At 40.2% G+C, this 19,813-nt stretch overlaps 3 non-coding genes across 3 annotated transcripts; all 3 read right to left on the bottom strand.

Annotated features, from left to right (window-relative positions):
* Positions 1 to 3,826: 3,826 nt before the first annotated feature.
* Positions 3,827 to 3,898, bottom strand: TRNAC-GCA (transfer RNA cysteine (anticodon GCA)). The gene has a single exon. It is a non-coding gene; the product is annotated as a tRNA-Cys (tRNA).
* Positions 3,899 to 7,748: 3,850 nt separating this feature from the next.
* On the bottom strand, positions 7,749 to 7,820 carry TRNAC-GCA (transfer RNA cysteine (anticodon GCA)). Its single transcript has one exon. It is a non-coding gene; the product is annotated as a tRNA-Cys (tRNA).
* A 9,877-nt stretch (positions 7,821 to 17,697) lies between these two features.
* On the bottom strand, positions 17,698 to 17,769 carry TRNAC-GCA (transfer RNA cysteine (anticodon GCA)). The gene has a single exon. It is a non-coding gene; the product is annotated as a tRNA-Cys (tRNA).
* Positions 17,770 to 19,813: the final 2,044 nt, after the last annotated feature.

Here is a 19,813-nt window from a genome sequence, read left to right as displayed (position 1 = left end):
GATGCCTGAAATATGCCTGGTCAACAATGGTCTCTGCCATTGTTGGGGACATGCTCCTGAGGCTTGTGGAAGCTGCACTAGAGACTCTGAGTGGCAGGAAAGTAACCCCAAGTGTAAGTCAGCTGGGACTGGGGAGACTCATTCCTGTGAGGATCTCCAGTAAGATGTCACATAAGTAGGTCATATGGGGAGTGACTGCCTGAGGTAAGGAGTGGGTCTGCCAGTCCCAGATCCTGCTGAGGCTGAGGATGGGCAGAGTCTGTGGGGCTTTAATGACCTGGGAGACCAAGAAGAAGAAGAGGAGCAGCTAAAGACCTAAAAGAGCAGGCAGCTGGTAGGGCACACCTGGATTTGAACCAGGAACCTCTTGATCTGCAGTCAAATGCTCTACCCCTAAGCTATACCACTTGGCCCACCTTCTATTAATGCCCTTCCAAGCTGCCCTCCACAATCATTGTAACTCCAAAGGCATTGACAGAGGTTGGGAAAAGTCTCTCCAAAGCCAAACTGTCAGTCCTGGGCCTGGGCAAACCAACTGACCCCAATTTTACATCACTGTGGGTCTTACTAATAGTGATCAAGCCATCCATAAGCCCCTTGTGACAAACACGGGGAACCTTCCCCATATTTGAAATAGGACCTGAGTGCCCAACAGAAGCACTGTGTGCCCAACAGGCACACAGCAGAGATGCCCTAAAGCTCTCCCTGGCCAGCAGGTAGGATATCTTCTGAAAGACTTTCATGGACTTGGTATAGGGCATGAGATGTTGATCTCTGCCACTTTTTTTTTAGGCAGTGGGGTTAAGTGACTTGCCCAAGGTCACATAGCTAGGTAATAATTAAGTGTCTGAGGCTGAATTTGAACTCAAGTACTACTGACTCCAGGGCCAGTGCTCTATCCACTGAACCACCTGGCTTCCCCTCCTATATGACACATTTCTGACATAATATCTTCTAGCAGTTTTTAATGAATTAGTAAATTCCCATTCCAGAATTTGGATTCTTTGTGTTTATCAAAGATCAGAGTCATTTACTAATGATTCTCTTGTACCTTATCTGTTCCATCAGTAGAACACCACTCTATTTCCTAGCCAGGACCAAACATTTTTGATGACTTATGCTTTATAATATATTTTCAGCTCTGGTATAACTAGCCTATCCTCCTTTACATTTATTTATTAATTCCCTGGATATTCTTGAAGCTTTTTGTACATATGAACTTAGTTATAATTTTTTTCTAGCTCAATAATTTGGTGATAAATTGATAGTATGGCACTGAATAATTTAATTTAAGTAGAATTGACATTTTTATTGTTTTACATTGGATTAAACATGAAGAATTGACATTTACCCAACTATTTAGATCTGATTTTATGTGAAAAATGCTTTGTGGTTGTTGATAAATAGTTTCTGAATTTGTCTCCCAAGTATTTTATGTCATCTACTGTTCCTTTAAACAGAATTTCTCATTCTCTCTCTTCCTGCTGTGTTGGGTTGGTAATATATAGAAATGCTGATGATTCATTTGGGTTTATTTTATATCCTGCTACTTTGCTAAAGTTGCTAACTGTTTTAAGTAGTTTTTTAGTTTATTTTTAAGGATTGTCTATGCTATTGATGTTTGTTCTTCGTTCTCAAAGAGGACTACCATCATATCATCTGTAAAGAGTGAGCGTTTTGTTTCTTCATCATGTAGTCTCTATTCCTTCAATTTATTTTTCTACTCTGCTAAAGTTAACATTTCTAACAACATATTAAAAAATAGGCGATAACAGGCATCCTTGTTTTACCCCTGATCTTATTTGGATTGCTTCTATCATTATATATAATGCTTATTGATGGTTTTAGAAAGATACTGTTTATGGTTTTAGGGAACACTACCTATATTTCCTTTGCTCTCTAGTGTTAATAGGAAAGGGTGCTGTTCTTCAAAAGCGTTTTCAGCACTATTGAAATAGATCCATGATTTCTGTTACGTTATTGAAATGCTCCATCATGCTGATAATATTCCTAATATTGAATTAACCCAGCATTTCTAGTATCAATCCTACTTAATAATATTGTACTATCCTAGAAGTAATTTGCTGTAATCTTTTTGCTAATATTTTGTTAAAACTTTTTTGCATCAATTGTCATTAGGGAAATTGGGCCTTATTCTTCTTTCTCTCTTTCGGTTCTTCCTGATTTATATTTCAGTACCATATTGCTGTTCGATGAGGAATTTGGCAGAATTCCTTCTTCACATATTTTTCAGAGAATCTATACAGAGTTGGAATCAATTGTTCTTTAAAAGTGTTAGAATTCATGTGGGAATCCATCTAGCCCTGGATATTTTTTTCTTAGGAATTTCATTGATGGCTTGTTCAATTTCTTTTTCTGAAAAGGCGTTATTTAAGATTTAATTTCAACTTTTGCTAATCTGGGCCATTTATATTTTTGTAAAGATTCATCCATTTTATCTATATTGTCAAATTTTGGGGATACAGTAGGGTAAAATAGATCTGAATTATTGTTATTATTTTCTATTCATTTTGATGAATTCACCTGCTTCATTTTTGATACAGGTTTTTTATATATAAAATTAACTAAAGATGTCTTTTTATGGAATTTTTCATAAAATCAACTCTGTTTTATTTATTAGTACAATACTCTTTTTTTTGTGGCCACCTGGACCTGGGAATCACAGGTGACTGGAGGCTAGGCACTATGTCTTTAACCAGTGTGACCCAGAGAGTCTGCTGCCCACATCTTAAGCAAGTCCTGCCAAGATCCCATTTTCTCTTGACTTGTGTTCCACGACAGATTCCTTCTGTTCTTGCTGCTAGGTTCTCTACCTTCTATTAACCCTCCCCAGAGCAGCACTTCTTCACTGGGGGGACCTCTGGATATGGACCAGGTACCTGTGGAATCTTGGGTATATTTCTTGTTTCTGAACTACTAGCCAGGAACCCCAGGGTTGTTCTTGACCAGGCTACCTCAAGTCCTAAGTATAGAGAAGAGGCTTCCCCAGGCCTTCCCCAGTTCTCTAAGCTTTTTTTTGAGCCCTGCTACAGCATCATACCATTGAGGTCCATGACAGCATTACCTGCAGCAATGCAGCCACATTGCCCACCTGAGATGCGGATGCTTCAGGAAGGCCAGGGTTGAGGGAGGTAGAGGCCTGAGAACAAAGAGGGAGACAGAGGGGAGAGAAATGGGTCCAGGAGATGGGGCACCAAGGCTGAACTGTAGACCCAAGAAGAGCCTCACTCAGGGAAAATTGGCACAAGATACACTTGCCTTTAGAAGAAGTATGTGGAAGTGAGGAGGATGAAGGAGATGAGGCACCTGAATCAGATAGCCCCTGGTGGAGGGAAGCAGGCACCTGTTACCTGGGTGGGGGTAGGTTCCTGTGTGACCTGAACCCCCAAGTCCCCAGAACTTTAGTTGCCTAAAATCTACCTGATCAGCAGTGGGCTCTGCCAAGTGGGAGAGGGAAGGGGGAGCATGCTCTTGAGGCTAGTGAAGACCACCCTGGAGGTTCTCAGTTGCAGGAAAGAGGCACATAATATAAGTCAACCGAGCCAGGCCAGATATTGCTCTGAGACCAGGCCTTCCCAAAAATCTCCAGGAGAAAGGTATCATTAAGACCATGGAGAGGCAAAGTAGGATCATACTGAGAGTGTTTACCTGAGTTAGGGTGTGACCTGGACCTGAGCCAAGCATTCCTGGAGTATGCCAGCCCCAATTCCTGCTGAGGCTGAGGTTGGGCAGATACTGTAGGGTTTTCAGGGACTTGGGAGATCAGGAGGAAGAGGAGGAAGGTTTAAAAGGTGAAGCAGCTGGTAGGGGGCACCTGGATTTGAACCAGGGACCTCTTGATCTGCAGTCAAATGCTCTACCCCTGAGCTATACCCCCGGCCCACAGGAACACCCTCTATTAGCATCTTTCCAAGCCATCCACTATGCCTAGTGCAGCTGGATTCCAAAGGCATTACCAGTAGTTTGGAGAAACCTCTCCTGGGCTCTGCTGTCAGCCCTGATTATCAGGAAACCATCCACCCCAATGGCTCACATTTTGGGGACCAGTCAAGATCCAACAAACCCTCCACCAAGCCCTTGGCACTTCAATATTACTATGGGACCCCCCACCCAAACTTGTAATTGAGCCCAATTGCCCACTTAGAAGAGCAGAGTAGGCAGCTAGTAGAGAAGTCCCCAAGCTCTCCCAGGCCAGCAGCCAGGACCACCTCCTGACAGACTCACTTGGTCTTTCTGCCTCATTGTGATCTGCTATTACGTAAGCATGACCCTCAGCAGACTTGGAGTCCCTTTCCCAGGCATTGGCCATGTCTGGACTTGGATGTCACCTGAAGTATTGGGTTAGTCAGTCTGTAAGACCCTCTATTTTTGACAGTCTCACACAGATGCAGTTCATGTCTGATGTTCAGAGGACTGTGCCTAACAATTGCTAGTGGCTGGGAGAGGACTCTCCAATGCCCAGCTGCTGTCCCTGAGCCTGGGCAAACCAGCCGCCCCCAATGATGCATCACTGGTATCTAGACAATAGTCATCAAGCCATCCACTGGTCCCTTAGGCTCCACCATTGCCATGGGAGACCTTGCCATGTCTGCAATTGAACCTGAATGTACACCCAATAGGGCCCACCCAGCAGGCGGGATGACCTTTTGAAAGACCTGCTTGGACTTGCTATTAGGTATAGAAATGTTGCCAGGGTTCTGCCATATTACCTCCTAGCAGTTTTTATGAATGAGTTCTTATTCCAGAATGTGGATTCTTTGAGTTTAACAAAAAGGCAGATTAATATAGTCATTTTTCTACTGTTTCTTGTGCTCCTGATCAGTTCCACTGCTCTGGGAAGCTAGGTGGCTCAGTAGATAGAGCACAGGCATTGAAATCAGAATAGGAGTTTGAATCTTGCCTCAGAAACTTGACCCTTAATTAGCTGTGTGACCCTGGGCAAGTAACTTAACCCTGATTGCCTCTCATCCAGGATCATCTCCAGCCTTCCTGACTCATATCTGGCCATTAGACCAAGATGAGTCTGGAGGAGAAAGTGAAGCTGGTGACATAGCACAGCATGCCCCTCATTCAAATCTAATTCTTGTACTTGTCATGACATCACCTCCCTGATATCATGGCCTTCTTAGAGAATGAAGGACAAATATCATCATCATCATCATCATCATCATTATCATCATCATTGTCATCTTCATCAGCTGAACAAGTAATTTAATTTAGGTAGAACTGCCATTTTTATTATATTACCTTGGCCTATGCATAATTGTTATTTACCCAATTATTTTGATCTGCTTTTATTTGTGTGAAAAGTATTTTGTAGTTGTCATATAGTTTCTGAATTTGTCTGGACAGGTAGACTCCCAAGTATTTCATGTTATCTATAGTTCTTTTAATGGAATTTCTCTTTTTCTTGTTGCTATGTCTTGTTGGTAATATATAGAAATACTGATGATTTATGTGGGTTTATTTTATATCTTGAAACTTTGCTAAAGTTGCTAATTGTTTCAAGTAGTTTTTAAGCTGATTTTTTTAGTAATGTCTAAGTATATCATTATATCATCTGCAAAGAGTGAGAGTTTTGTTTCTTCATTATCTATTTAAGTGCCTTCAATTTCATTTTCTTCTCTTATTGCTAAAGTTAACATTTCTAATAACATTTTGAATAGTAGTGTTAATAATGGGCATTCTTGTTTTACCCCTGATTTTAATAGGATTCTTTTTTTCTACCCATGTTGATGGTTCCAGATAGATACTGCTTATAGTTTTAAGGAACACTTCATTTATTCCTATGCAGCTTTTGAAATAGACATGTGATTTTTGTTAGGTTTGTTATTGAAAAGCTCCATCATGCCGTTAGTGTTCCTAATATTACACCAACCCAACATTCCTGGTATCAGTCATACCTGATATATTAGAGTATTATCATAGTGATAATTTCTGTAATCTCTTAACCAGTATTTTAATTTTTTACATCAATTGTCATTAGTGAAATTGGCCTGTGATTTTCTTTCTTTGTTTTGGTTCTTCCTGATTTAGATATTAGTGCCAGATTGGTGTCTGAGAAGCAATTTAGCAGAATTGCTTCTTCACATATTTTTCTATGAGTCTATATAGAATAGGAATCAATTGTTCTTTAAATGTATGTTAGAATTCCAGTGAGAATTCATCTGGTCCTGGAGATGTTTTTCTGTGGAAGTTTTTTGCTGGCTTGTTCAATTTCTTTTTTCAGAAAAAGGGTTATTTAAATATTTAATTTCTATTTTTGTTAATCTGGGTCATTTATATCTTTATAAGGATTCATCCATTTTATTTATATTGTCAAATTTCTGGAATATAATTGAGTAAAATAGCTCTAAATTTTCAATATATTTTCTTGCTTATTGTTGGTGAAGTCATCTGTTTCTTTGTTGTTACTGGCAATTTGGTTTTCTTTTTTTTTTATCAAATTCACCAAAGATTTATCTATTTTATTGAATTTTTCATTAAATCAACTTAGTTATATTTATTTAATGTAAAAGCTTTTGTGTGGTCACCTGGGCCTGGGAACCCAATGACATATTGTCTCCATGAGCAGGCCAGCCACTCCAGCTAGTGTGACCTGGAGAGTCTGCTGCCCACATATCATGAACCAGGTCTCCCAGGGTCCCATTTTCTTTTGACCTGTGTACCATGACAAATTTCTTCTGTCCTTGCTTCAAGGTTCTCTACCTTCTTTTGACTCTTCTCAGGGCAACACCCCTTCACAGGGGGACCACCGGATTAGGACCAGCTAACTGTGGAACCTCAGGTAAGGTTCCTAGACCTGAACCACTTGCCTGGAAGCCCCATGGCCATTTACAATCAGTCAGATGGCTCTTGTCCTGGCTATCTCGAGTTCTGGGTAGAGAGAAGAGGTTACTCTAGTTCTCTCCCAGCTCTTTCTCTTTTTGAGCTGTGCTGCAGCTTCATACAAGGAGGGCCATGCCAGTGTTACCAGCAGCAGTTCAGCCACATTGCTCACCTGAGATATAGGAGCTTCAGGAAGACCAGGATTGAGAAAGGTGGAGGGCTGAGGACAAAGAGGGAGTAGGGAGGAGAGAAGTGGGTCCAGGAGATGGGGCACCAGGGCTGGACTGGAGGCCCAAGAGGAGCCTCACCCAGGGACATTTGGCATGAGACATACTTGCCCCCCAGAAGAAGAGACCTTTGGCAGTGGGGAGGATGAAGGAGATAAGGTACCAGAATCAGTCAGACCCTGGTGGAGGGAAATGGGCACCTGTCAGCTGAATGGGGCAGACTCTTGGGTGATCTGAGCCCCCTGAGCCCCCAGAACTTCAGTTGCCTGAAATCTTCCTGGTCTGCAGTGGGTCTTCTAAATGGGGCATGCTCTTGAGGCTTGTGAAGAACCCACTAGAGGTTCAAAGTGGAGGAAAGAGGCTCCTATTATAAGTCAGCTGGAACAGATCAGACATCCTGCTGAGGTTGTGCCATGCCAAAAGATATCCAGAAAAACGGTGCCCAAAAAGGAGAGGAAAGATTGTGTCATAGAGGGGTGGTTGGCCTGAGGTAGGGAATGACCTGCACCTGGGCCAAGCATCCTTGGGTTGTGCCAGGGCCAAGCATCCCTGGGTTGTGCCAGTTCCAGCTCCTGCTGAGGCTGAGGATGGGAGAGTCTCTGGGGCTTGTAGGGACTTGGGAGGCTCAGAGGAAGAGAAGCAGTTGAAAGGTTAAAAGGGGAGGCAGCTGGTAGGGGGCACCTGGATTTGAACCAGGGACCTCTTGATCTGCAGTCAAATGCTCTACCCCTGAGCTATACCCCCTGGCCCACAGTGATATCTTCAATTAGTACCTTTCTATACTGCTTGTCACACCCAGTTCAACTGGATTCCAGAGGCATTGGCAGTGACTGGGAGAAGCATTTCCTGGGCCTATGTTCAGCCCCGACTCTTAGAAAACCAACCAGCCTCAATGCCACATCACTGAGCGTCCGGCCTACAGTCAGACTGTTAAGTGGCCCCTTGGGCCTCAAACATTGATATGAAACCCTCCCAATGGTCCTGACTACCCAACCACAAAGCTCCAGAATGCTCCCAGCATATTGGTCCATAGGCTCTCCCAGACCATCAGGGAAGACCACCTCCCCAAAGACTTGCTTGATCTTTTTCTTTCATTGTGACCTATGAACAAGGAAGCATGCCAGTCATAGTACTGGTTAAGAGATAGAGTAATGGATCAGTGGATTAGGATGGATACAAAATAAAATTCCCCAGTTGAGAAATGGTCAAAGAATATGAAAAGGAAGTTTTCAAAATGAAGAAATTATAACTAAATCATTACTCATTAGAGAAATGCAAATTAAAACAGCTCTGAGGTATCATCTCGCACCTATCAGATTGGCTAGATATCAAAAAGGGAAAACGATCAATATCGGAGAAGTTGTGGGAGGTTTGGGCATTGTTGCATTGCTGGTGGAATTGTGAACTGATCCAGGCTTTCTGGAGAGCAATATGGAACTATGCCCAAAGAACAATAAACCTGATTAAACCCAGCAATGCCACTACTAGGCCACTATTCAGAAGAAATAAAAAAATGGTAAAAGCCTGTCTGTTCCAAAATATTCCTAGCAACTCTTTTTGTAATGGCAAAGAACTGGAAACTGAAAGGATGTCCTTAATTGGGGAATGGCTAAACAAGTTATGGTATATGAATGTAACAGAATACTATTGTTCTATAAGAAACCATAAATGGTCTGCCTCTAGAGAAGCATGGAATGACTAACAGGATCTGATGCTGAAAAGAGTAGAACCAAGAGAACAATGTACACATTAACAACATTGTGAGTTGATTAACCTGGATGGCTGCAGCTTCTCTCTCAGAGAACTAGATCAACCTTGGGAGACCTGCTATGCACAATGCTATCTATAACCAGAGGAAGAAAAAGAAACAAAATCTGAATGAATGTTCCATTCATTTTTAAAAAATTTATCTTATTTTTTCTTTTCTTTCTCATAGTTTTCTTTTCCCTTAATCCTATTTTCTTATAATGAAAATGATTAATCTGTAAACATGTTAAACAGAAATGTATATGTACAATGTTCACCAAACTATTCACCTTTGAGGAGGATGGGAAAGGAGGATGGAAGGAAATAATGTAACTTATGAATATGCATCTACATGTGGATGAATCTTGAAAAACTTTAATAACATGTAATTATGAATATAAAATGTCATTGGGAAACAAGCTTTTGTAGTGCAGTGGAAGAGGGAGAAGGTGAGGAGATGTGAGTAAAAAAAAAAGAAAAATTGCTCTAAGCCATCATTGATTAGAGAAATGCAAATTAAAGCAGCTCTGAGGTGCCACCTGAAACTTCTCAGATTGGCCAATATGACCAAAAAAGAAAATGATCAATGTTGGAGGGGATGTGGGAAATCTGGGACACTAATGCATTGTTGGTGAAGCTGTGAACTGATTCAACCTTTCTGGAGAGCAATTTGGAATTGTGCCCAAAGGGCAATAAAATGTGCATACCCTTTGATTCATCAAAACCACTACTGGGCCTATTCCCTGAAGAGATCATGAAAAAGGGTAAAAATCTCACATGTACAAAAATATTCATAGCAGCTTTTTTTGTAGTGGCAAAGAATTGGAAATTGAGGGAATGCTCATCAATTGAGAAATGACTGAACAAATTGTGGTCTGTGTATGTGATGGAACACTATTCTTTTCTAAGAAAAAATTATCAGAAAAGCTTGGAAAAACTTATATGAACTGATGCTGAGTGAAAAGAGAAGAAGAACACACTAACAACAACATGAGGTGATGATCAACTCTGATGGACTTGCTCATTTCAGCAGTACAATAATCGAAGACAATTTAAAAATATTGGTGATGGAAAATACCATACATATCCAGAGAGGGAACTGTGGAGTTTAAATGAAGACTAAAGCTTATTTTCAATTTTTAAAAGTTGTCTTCTGTATTATATCCTTTTTTCCCTAATATTTCTTTCTTCTATTTGAATATGATTATTCTCTCACAAATAATGTTTTTTATACATTACTAAAATATTCTTGTTTAAGAGTAAACATAATACCCCATCCCCCCAAGAAAATATAGACCCACATAAGCGATAAAGTAAAGGGGAGAGAAAAAAATTAAAATTAAAAAATAATAATAATAATAATTGTAGGTATGGCCAGATGACGCAGTGGACAGAGCACCAGCCCCGGAGCCAGGAGTACCCGAGCCCAAATCTGGCCCCAGACACCCAACAATCACCCAGCTATGTGATCCCATGCAAGCCACCCCAACCCCATTGCCCTACAAAATCCCCCCCAAAAAGACCCAAAATAAAATAAAATAGTAATAATAGTAGGAGCGGCTGGGTGGCAGACAGATCACTGGCCCTTGAGCCAGGAGCACCCAGTTCCAAATCTGGCCTCAGACACCCAACAACCACCCAGCTGTGCGGCCCCAGGCCCCTAGTCCCATTTGCCCTGCAACACCCACCAGAAAATAATAATAATAATAAAAAATGTGCTTCAGTCTCTGTTCCAACACCACCAGCTCTGTCACGGGTGGATCACATTCTTTAGGATAAGTCCATCACAAAAGTTACTTCCATATTTTTCTACCATTGCCATTGCTGATCACAACTCCCTCCATTCATACTTCTCTACTACCATGAACTATATATTTCTCTCTCCTTTCACTCTGTCTCTGCTGTAGGGTAGTTGAATGGTTCAGCAGACAGATCCCCAGCCCTGGGGCCAAGAGGCCCCAAACCCACATACCACCCCTTACCCAACATCCACCCGGCCCTATGGTCCCGGGCAGGCTATCCAATCCCAGCCCCTTGCAAGAAGTAAAAAAGAAAATGTGTTATATCTGACTACTCTCCCCACCATGGTCCATCCTCTCCTCCATCACTCACATCCCCCTCCTTCCCCTGTCCCCCTTCTCTCCTCCTTACTACAGATGTCTATACCCCATTGAGTATATATACTCTTTCCTCTCCTAGCCACCTCTGATGAGGGCAAGGATTCCCTCATTCCCCCTCGCCTTCCCCCCTTCCATATCATTGCAATAAAGAAAAATCTTATTATATGAGATATCTTAGCCTATTCCCCCTCTCCTATTTCTTTCTCCCATTACATTTCCCTTTTATCTATTGACTCCATTTTTATACCACAATATATCTTCAAATTCAGTTTTCTCCTGTGCTTTGACCAACTGCTGAAAGACTTGCTTGATCTTTCTGTTCCATTGTGGCCTACTGCCAAGGAAGCATAATCCTCAGCACACACGGTTGTCCTTCTTCATAGGCTATGGTCAGGTCTGGTTCTGGAAGCCCCAGCCTGGAAGGCCCTCTCCTTTTGAGCAGCCCCTCAAAGGCACAGTTCAGGTCTACTTTTCAGTCCCTTGGCAGAGGACTGGGCAGCTCTCTTTCCTGAAGCCACTTTGTGGCCACCTGGGACTGGGAAGCCAGGTGACCAGAAGACAGACATTGTCCAGGGGCAGGCCAGCCTCTATAGCCAGTGTAACTGGTAAGTATGCTACCCCCATCTTGAACCAGATCTGCAGAGGCCCCACTTTCTCTTTGCCTGCATAGCAGATCATAATCTTCTGCCCTTACTGACAGGTTCTGAAGATTCTTTTTTTTTTTTAGATTTTTCAAAGCAATGGAGTTAAGTGGCTTGCCCAAGGCCACACAGCTAGGTAATTATTAAGTGTCTGAGGCCGGATTTGAAGTCAGGTATTCCTGACTTCAAGGTCAGTGCTCTATCCACTGTGCCACCTAGCCTCCCCCTGAAGATTCTTTTGACCCACATCAAAGCAGCACCTTTTTACTGAAGGAACTGGATTGGCACCTTGAGTCAAGATCCCTGGGTTTGAATCACCAGTCAGGAAGCAGAGAGCCCAGCACACTCAGGCAGGAGGTTCTTGGCTCTACCTGAGGTAGAGAGTGGGCTGGGCTGAGGTCAAGTATCCCTGGGATGTGCCAGTCATAGCTCCTTCTAGGATTGAGCAGATGCTGTGGGACTTGCAGGCACTAGTTAGACCAGGAGGAAGAGGAGAAGCTGGAAGTCCTAAAAGGTGAGGCAGCTGGCAGGGGGCACCTGGGTTTGAACCAGGGACCTCTTGATCTGAAGTCAAGTGCTCTACCCCTGAGCTATACCCCCTGGCCCACAGGACCATCCTCAATTAGCACCTTTCAAAGATACCCACCATTCCCATTACAAATAGATTCCATAGGCATTTCCAGTGTCTGGGAGAAGTCTCTCCAAAGCCCTACTATCAGCCCTCAGTCTGGGAAACCAGCTGCCTCCAATGATGCATCTCTGGGGGGCTAGTCAACAGCCACCAAACCATCCACCAGCCTCTTGAGCTGCTATATTGCTATGGGAGCCCTCCATTGCCTGGCAGTTACCCAGCAGATGTACCCCAAACCTCCCCCAGACCAGCAGGCAGGACCACTTCCTGAAAGATTTGCCAAGTTTCTGCCATTATTATCTTCTTGCAATTTTTATGAAAGAGTGAATTCTTGTTTCAGAATCTGGATTCTTTGAGTTTATCAAAAAGCAGTTTACTATAGTCATATATTACTACTATTTCTTTTGCACCTAATCTATTCCACTGCCCACCACTTTTTCCTATCCAGTACAAAAGTTTTGTTTACTGATGCTTTATAATGTTGTTTTATATCTGGTATGGCTAGCCCATCCTCCTTTGCTTTTTTTTCATTAATTACCTTGATACTCTTGAGGTTCCTACAAATGAATTTAATTACAATTTTTCCTAGCTCAATAATTTTATGGTAGTTTCATTAGTATGATACTGAATAAGTAATTTAATTCTGTTAGATTTGTCATTTTTATTATATTACTTATTATGCATGATTAATTGACATGTACCCAATTGTTTAAATCTGATTTTGTGTGAAAATTGTTTTGGTGTTGTTGTCATATAGTTTCTGAATTTTCTTGGCAGGTAGACTCCAAGGTATTTTAAATTGTCTACAGTTCTGTTAAATGGAATTTCTCTTACTTCTGTATCTTGTTGGTAATATATAGGATATTTTATATCCTGAAACATTGCTGAAGTTGTGAATTGTTTCAAATAATTTTTTAGTTGATTTTTTAAGATTGTCTAAACATACCATCATATCATCTGCAAAGAGTGAGTTTGGTTTCTTCATTACTCATTCTAAATCCTTTAATTTCTTTTTTCTTAGTGCTAAAACTAACATTTCTAATAAAATGTTCAATAGTAATGGTGATAACAGGCACCCTTGTTTTACTTTGATCATTAGGATTGCTTCTAGCTCATCCCCATTATGTATATCTTGTTGTTGGTTTTAGATAGACACTGCTTATTGTTTTGAGGCACACTCCATTTATTTCTATGCTCTCTAGGCTTTTTAGTAGGAATGGTGTAGGATTAAGAATAATTTGGTATTTTGCACCCACAAAACAAAATGCCAAACACTTGCTTAGAGAGATGTTTAATAACAAAAATCATACACAGAAACAAGGAATAGATAATTTCTTAAATGCACAACAGAAACAGAAAAGCAATACTAATATAATAAGTGAAATGATTAATATAACTATCAATATACTAGAAGAAAGAAAAAGAAAACGTCACTAATTCAGGGGAAGCACCAACTCAATTATCAGTGGCCAGGGAATCCCAAGTGTCCGCTGTTGAGTCCTGAATGGAAAAGTGGCCCCAGGCAAAGCGTCCTTTCCATGGGTGAGATTCCGGAGAGGGGAGCTTAGTTAGGGATTTTTGTAGGTTATTAGACAAAGAAGGCATTCCACCAGGGAACTGGAATACGGTTCAATTAATTGACATGATTATTAAGGATGTGTTCTCAGGAATTTAGCATCACTATCTGGAGCAAAACATCCTTGTTTTGAAATAGGCTCTGAACCAGTCCCTCAGGGTTTAACATGGTCCAAGAATGGCTAGTTCCTGGAGTTCAAGAGCTAGCACAGATGGTAAGGTTCATGTAAAGGACAAATCAGTCCATATAGTTCATGGGCCTTCATGATATCATCCTTTAGAAGGATATTAATTTATCCTTCAAATAGGTGCTGTATTTTGTCAAAAACCTTTTCAGCAGCTATTGAAAGAAATATAATTTCTGCTAAGTTTGTTATTGAAATGCTCAAATATGCTGGTAGTGTTCCTAATATTGAAACAACCCTGCATTCCTGGTATTAATCCTACCTGATCATAGTGATAATTTGCTGTTACCTCTTAGCTAATATTTTGTGTATACTTTTTGCATTAGTAGTCATTAGGGAAATTGTTTTATAATTTTCTTTCTCTTAAAATTCACTTGTGAATCCATCTGGTCCTGGAGATTTTTTCTAAGGAAATTCATTGATGACTTGTTCAATTTCATTTTCTTAAATGGGATTATTTGCATTTTCAATTTCCTCTTCTGTTAATCTGGGTCATTTATATTTTTGTAAAGAGTCATCCATTTTATTTAGATTGTCAAATTTATGAGATACAATTGAATAAAACAAATCTGAATTATTACTATAATTTCCTGCTCATTGTTGGTGAATTCACCTGTTTCATTTTTGATGGGCAATTTGATTTTCTTCTTTCTTTTATTTTGATCTCAATAAGCAAAGGTTTATCTATTTTATTGCTTTTTTTCATAAATTCATCTCTTAGTTCTATTTGTGGCCATCCAGTGCTAGGAAGTCCAGGAGACCAGAGGTCAGATATTCTCTGTCCATGTACAGGTAAGCATCTCCAGTCAATTTGACCTGGAAAGTCTACTGTCCCTAGCTTGAACCAGTCCTGCCAAGGCCCCATTTCCTCTTGACCTGTGTACCGGAACAGGTTTCTTCTGTCCTTGCTGTCAAGTTCTCCCCGTCTTTTGACATTCTTCAGGGCAGTATCCCTTCACAAAAGGACTGCTGGATTAGGATCAGTTACCTGTGGAATCACAGGTAAGCTCCCTGGGCCTGAGTCACCAGCCTGGAAGCCCTAGGGCTGTGCACACTCAGTTTAGAGGTTCTTGGCCTGGCTGCCTCCAGTCCTGGAGAAAGAGAAGAAACTCTCCCCAGTTCTCCCCCAGCTCTCTCTCTCTCTCCTCTTTTTGAGTCATGTTGAAGTGGTAGGCTGGTCCATCCTCCTTTGCATTTTTTTTTATTAATTCCCTTGATATTCTTGAAATTTTCTTCCTAAATAGGGATTTAGTTGCTATTTTTTCTAGTTCAATAATTTTAGTTTGGCACTATATCAGTAAATTAATTTAGGTAGAATTATCATTTTTATTATTTTACTTCAGGCTATGCATTTAACAATTGACTTTCCCAATTATTTAGATCTGAATTTATTTCTGTGAAAAATGTTTTATAGCTGTTGTCATATAGTTTCTGAATGTGTCTTGGCAGATAGGTTCCCAAAGATTTTATGTTATCTACAGTAGCTCCTTTAAATGGAATTTCTTCTTCTATCTGTTGTTGCTGTGTCTTGTCTGTAATGTATATCTACATATATTTATATATATCTATATATACATAAATGCTGATAATTTATGCGGGTTTATTTTATATACTGTAATCTTGTTAAAGTTATTAATTGTTTCAAGTAGTTTTTTAATTGATTTTTTTTAGGTTTTTGCAAGGCAAATGGGGTTAAGTGGCTTGCCCAAGGCCACACAGCTAGGTAATTATTAAGTGTCTGAGACTGGATTTGAACCCAGCTACTACTGACTCCAAGGCCGGTGCTTTATCCACTACGCCACCTAGCTGCCCCTAATTGATTTTTTAGGATTATCTAAGCATACCATCATATCATCTGCATTTCTTCATTACCTATTCTAAATCCTTCTTTCAGTTATTACTGCTAAAGTTAAGATTTCTAACAAAATATTGTGTAATAATTGTGATGATATAGGCATCCTTGTTTTACTCCTGAACTTATTGGGATTATATCTATCTAATCCCCATTATATATAATGCTTATTCATAGTTTTAGATGGGTATTGCTTATGGTTTTAAGAAACATTCCATTTATTCCTATGCTTTCTAGTGTTTTTAATAGAAAAGGGGTCTGTATTTCAACAAAAGCTTTATCAGCACTTTTGAAATAGAAATGTTATTTCTGTTAGGTTTTTAATTGAAAGGCTCCAACAAGCTGGTATTGTTCCTAATTTTGAACCAGCCTTGCATTCCTTGTATCAATCTATCCTGACCATAGTATATTATTCTAGTAATAATTTGTTATAATGTCTTAGGAAATACTTTATTTAAACTTTTTGCATCAATAGTCATTATGGAAATTGGACTACAATTTTCTTTCTCTGTTTTGATTCTTCCTGTTTTAGATATCAGTACCATATTGTTGTTAGATGAAGAATCTGGCGAAATTTCTTCTTCATATACTTTTCAAAGAGTTTAAATAGAATTGAATCTATAAATGTATGTTAGAATTCACGTGGGAACCCATTTAGCCTGGAGATTTTTTCTTGGGTTGTTCATTGATAGCTTTTTCAATTTCTTTTTCTGAAAAGAGTGATTTAAGTCTTTAATTTCCACTTCTGTTAATCTGGGCCTTTTATATTTTTGAAAAGATTCATGCATTTTATTAATATTGTCAAATTTGTGAGACATAGTCAGCTAAAATAGCTCTGAATTATTACTGGAATTTCTTGCTCATTGTTGGTGAATTCACCTGTTTCATTTTTGATACTGGCTATTTGGTTCTTCTTCTTCTTCTTCTTCTTCTTCTTCTTCTTCTTCTTCTTCTTCTGCTTCTGCTTCTGCTTCTGCTTCTGCTTCTGCTTCTGCTTCTGCTTTCCTGAAGCCACTTTGTGACCATCCAGGACTGGACAGTCAGGTGACCAGAAGACACACACTGTCCAGGATCAGACCAGCCTCTAGAATCAGTGTGACCTGGAGAGTCTGCTGCTCACATCAGGAACCAGGACTACTCAGGTCCCTTTTTTTGCCCTCTGTACCAAACTCAGCTTCTTGTACTCTTATTGACAGATCTGAGGATTCTTTTGACGCTCCTCAGGGCAGCTCCTTTTTGAAGGAAGATGGTTACATGAGCAGCTTTAGAATCTCAAGCAGATTTCTTGGACTTGAGCCCCCAGACAGGAAGGAGGAGAGGTCTGCCCTCTCAGCCAGAAGGGCTCTTGGACTGGCTACCTGGAGGCTTGGCTGGAGAAATAAGGTTCACCCCTGTTCTCACTCAGCTCTCTGAGCCTTTTGGGCATTTCCTGTGGTTTCCAGTGATGTGGACCAGGGTGGGTTCCTTCAAGTCCTGAGGCCAATCTCTGTCTGGTCTGCAGTGAGATTACCAAATTGGGGTCGTTTCCTTGTGTTTTGGGAAGGACACACTGGAGATCCTTCAGTGGCAGGAAAATGGCCACAAGTATAAGTCTCTTGGGCCTGGTCAGACTTTCCTCTGAGGCCATATCACCCCAAAATATATCCAGAAAGATAGTGTGATTAACTCCTTGAAGAGGAAAGGTGACCTCACAGTAGGGCTGTGTAAGGTAGGGAGTGACCTGGGTCTGGGTATGGGTCAAACATCCCTGAGTGTGCCAGTCAAAGCTCCTGCTTAGACTGAGGATGGGCAGATACTGCGGGTCTTGTAGGATCTTGGGAGACCATGAGGAAAAGGAGCAGCTGGAAGTCCTAAAACATGAGGGAGCTGGTAGGGGGCACCTGGATTTGAACCAGGGACCTCTTGATCTGCAGTCAAATGCTCTACCCCTGAGCTATACCCCCTGGCCCACAATAACACCTTCAGTTAGCACCTTTCTAAGTGGCCTGCCACACCCAGTACAACTCCAGAGGCATTGCACTAACTGGGAGAAGTCTCTCCATCACCCAGCTGTCAGCCTTCAGCCTAGGTAAACCTGTCACCCCCAATGGTGGATCACTGAGGGTCTAGCCAACAAGCACCAAGTCATCCACTGGCCCCTTGTGACTATTCCATTGCCAAGGGAGCCCTCCCCAAGTCTGAAATAAGTCCTGACCAGAAGGTAAGACTCCTCCTGAAAGACTTGCATGGTCTTGGTACAGGACATGAGATGTTGGTCTTTGCCAAGTTTTTGCTATACTATCTTCTAGCAGCTTTGATGAAACAGTGAGTTCTCATCCAGAATCTGGATTTCTTTGAGTTTTTCAAACTGCATATTACTGTAGTCATTTACTATTGTTTCTTTTGCACCCAATCTATTCCACTGATCTACCACTCTGTTTCTTTTTTTGACAGTATCATTTTTATTATATTGAAATAGCCTAACCATGACCACTGAATATTCCAACTTTATTTAAGTTGTTCATTATTTCTTTAAAAAGCACTTTTCACAATAGAATCCATAACTTTTTTTGCTGTTCTTTAGGAGATCAATCCCAAGATATTTTATGAATTTTCTAATTGTTTAGAATGGGATTTCCCTTTTCTATTTATTTTAAGTTTTACAATTCCCCCCCCCCAGCTTGCTTCCCCCCCCCCCCCCCCACAGAAGGCAGTTTGTTAATCTTTACATAATTCCCATATTCTTAGCCAGGACTAAACAGCTTTGATGACTGATGACTTATAATTTATATTTGGTATAGTTAGTCCATCCTCCTTTGTATTTTTTTCATTAATTCCCTGATAATCTTGAGGGTTTTTTCCCTATATATGAATTTATTTGCTATTTTTCTAGCTCAATAATTTTGTGATAGATTGATTAGTATGGCACTGAATCAGTAAATTACTTTAGGTAGAATTATCATTTATATTATTTTATTCAGACTATGTATGAACAATTGACATTTTCCCAATTATTTAGATCTGAATTTATTTCTGTGAAAATATTTTGTAGCAGTTGTCGTATAGTTTCTGAATTTGCCTTGGCAGATAGACTCCCAAGGATTTAATGTTGCTTATTTTTCTTTTAAACAGAATCTCTCCTTCTTTCCCTTGCTGCTGTGTTTTGTTTGTAATTATAGAAATGCTGTTGGTTGATGTGGGTTTATTTTATATACTGCAACATTGCTAAAGTTGCTAATGATTTCAAGTAGTTTTTTAATGGATTTTTTAGAATTGTCTAAGCATACCATCATATCATTTGCAAAGAGTGAGACTCTGGTTTCTTCATTACCTATTCTAAATCCTTCAATTTCTTTTCCATCTATTATTGCTAAAGTTAACATTTCTATAAAATACTGAATAATAGCTGTAAGGATAGGCATCCTTGTTTTATCCCTGATCTTATTGGGATTGTTTCTATCACATCCTCATTTTATATAGAATGCTTATTGATAGTTTTAGATAGATTCTGCTTATGGTTTTATGAAACACTCCATTTATTCCCATGTCTAGTGTTTTTAATAGGAAAGGGTGCTGTATTTCATCAAAAGTTTTATTAATACTATTGATATAGAAATCTGATTTCTATTAGATTTGTTATTGAAAGGCTCTATCATGTTGGAGGTGTTCTTTTTGTTTCTTTTTTTTTTCTTTTTTTCGGTTTTTGCAAGGCAAACGGGATTAAGTGGCTTCCCCAAGGCCACACAGCTAGGTAATTATTAAATGTCTGAGACCGGATTTGAACCCGGGTACTCCTGACTCCAGTGCCGGTGCTTTATCCACTATGCCACCTAGCCACCCCTGGAGGTGTTCTTAACGTTGAAACAAACTTTGCATTACTGGTATCAGTCCATCCTGATCATAGTATATTATCCTAGTGATAATTTGTTGTAATCTCATAGCTAATATTTTGTTTAAACTTTTTGCATCAATGGAAATTGGATCATAATTTCCTTTCTCTGTTTTGAT

The sequence above is a fragment of the Macrotis lagotis genome, chromosome 7, assembly GCF_037893015.1.
Source record: "Macrotis lagotis isolate mMagLag1 chromosome 7, bilby.v1.9.chrom.fasta, whole genome shotgun sequence".
NCBI classification, from domain to species: Eukaryota; Metazoa; Chordata; class Mammalia; order Peramelemorphia; family Peramelidae; genus Macrotis; species Macrotis lagotis.
This window is presented reverse-complemented; position numbering and strand designations above follow the sequence as displayed.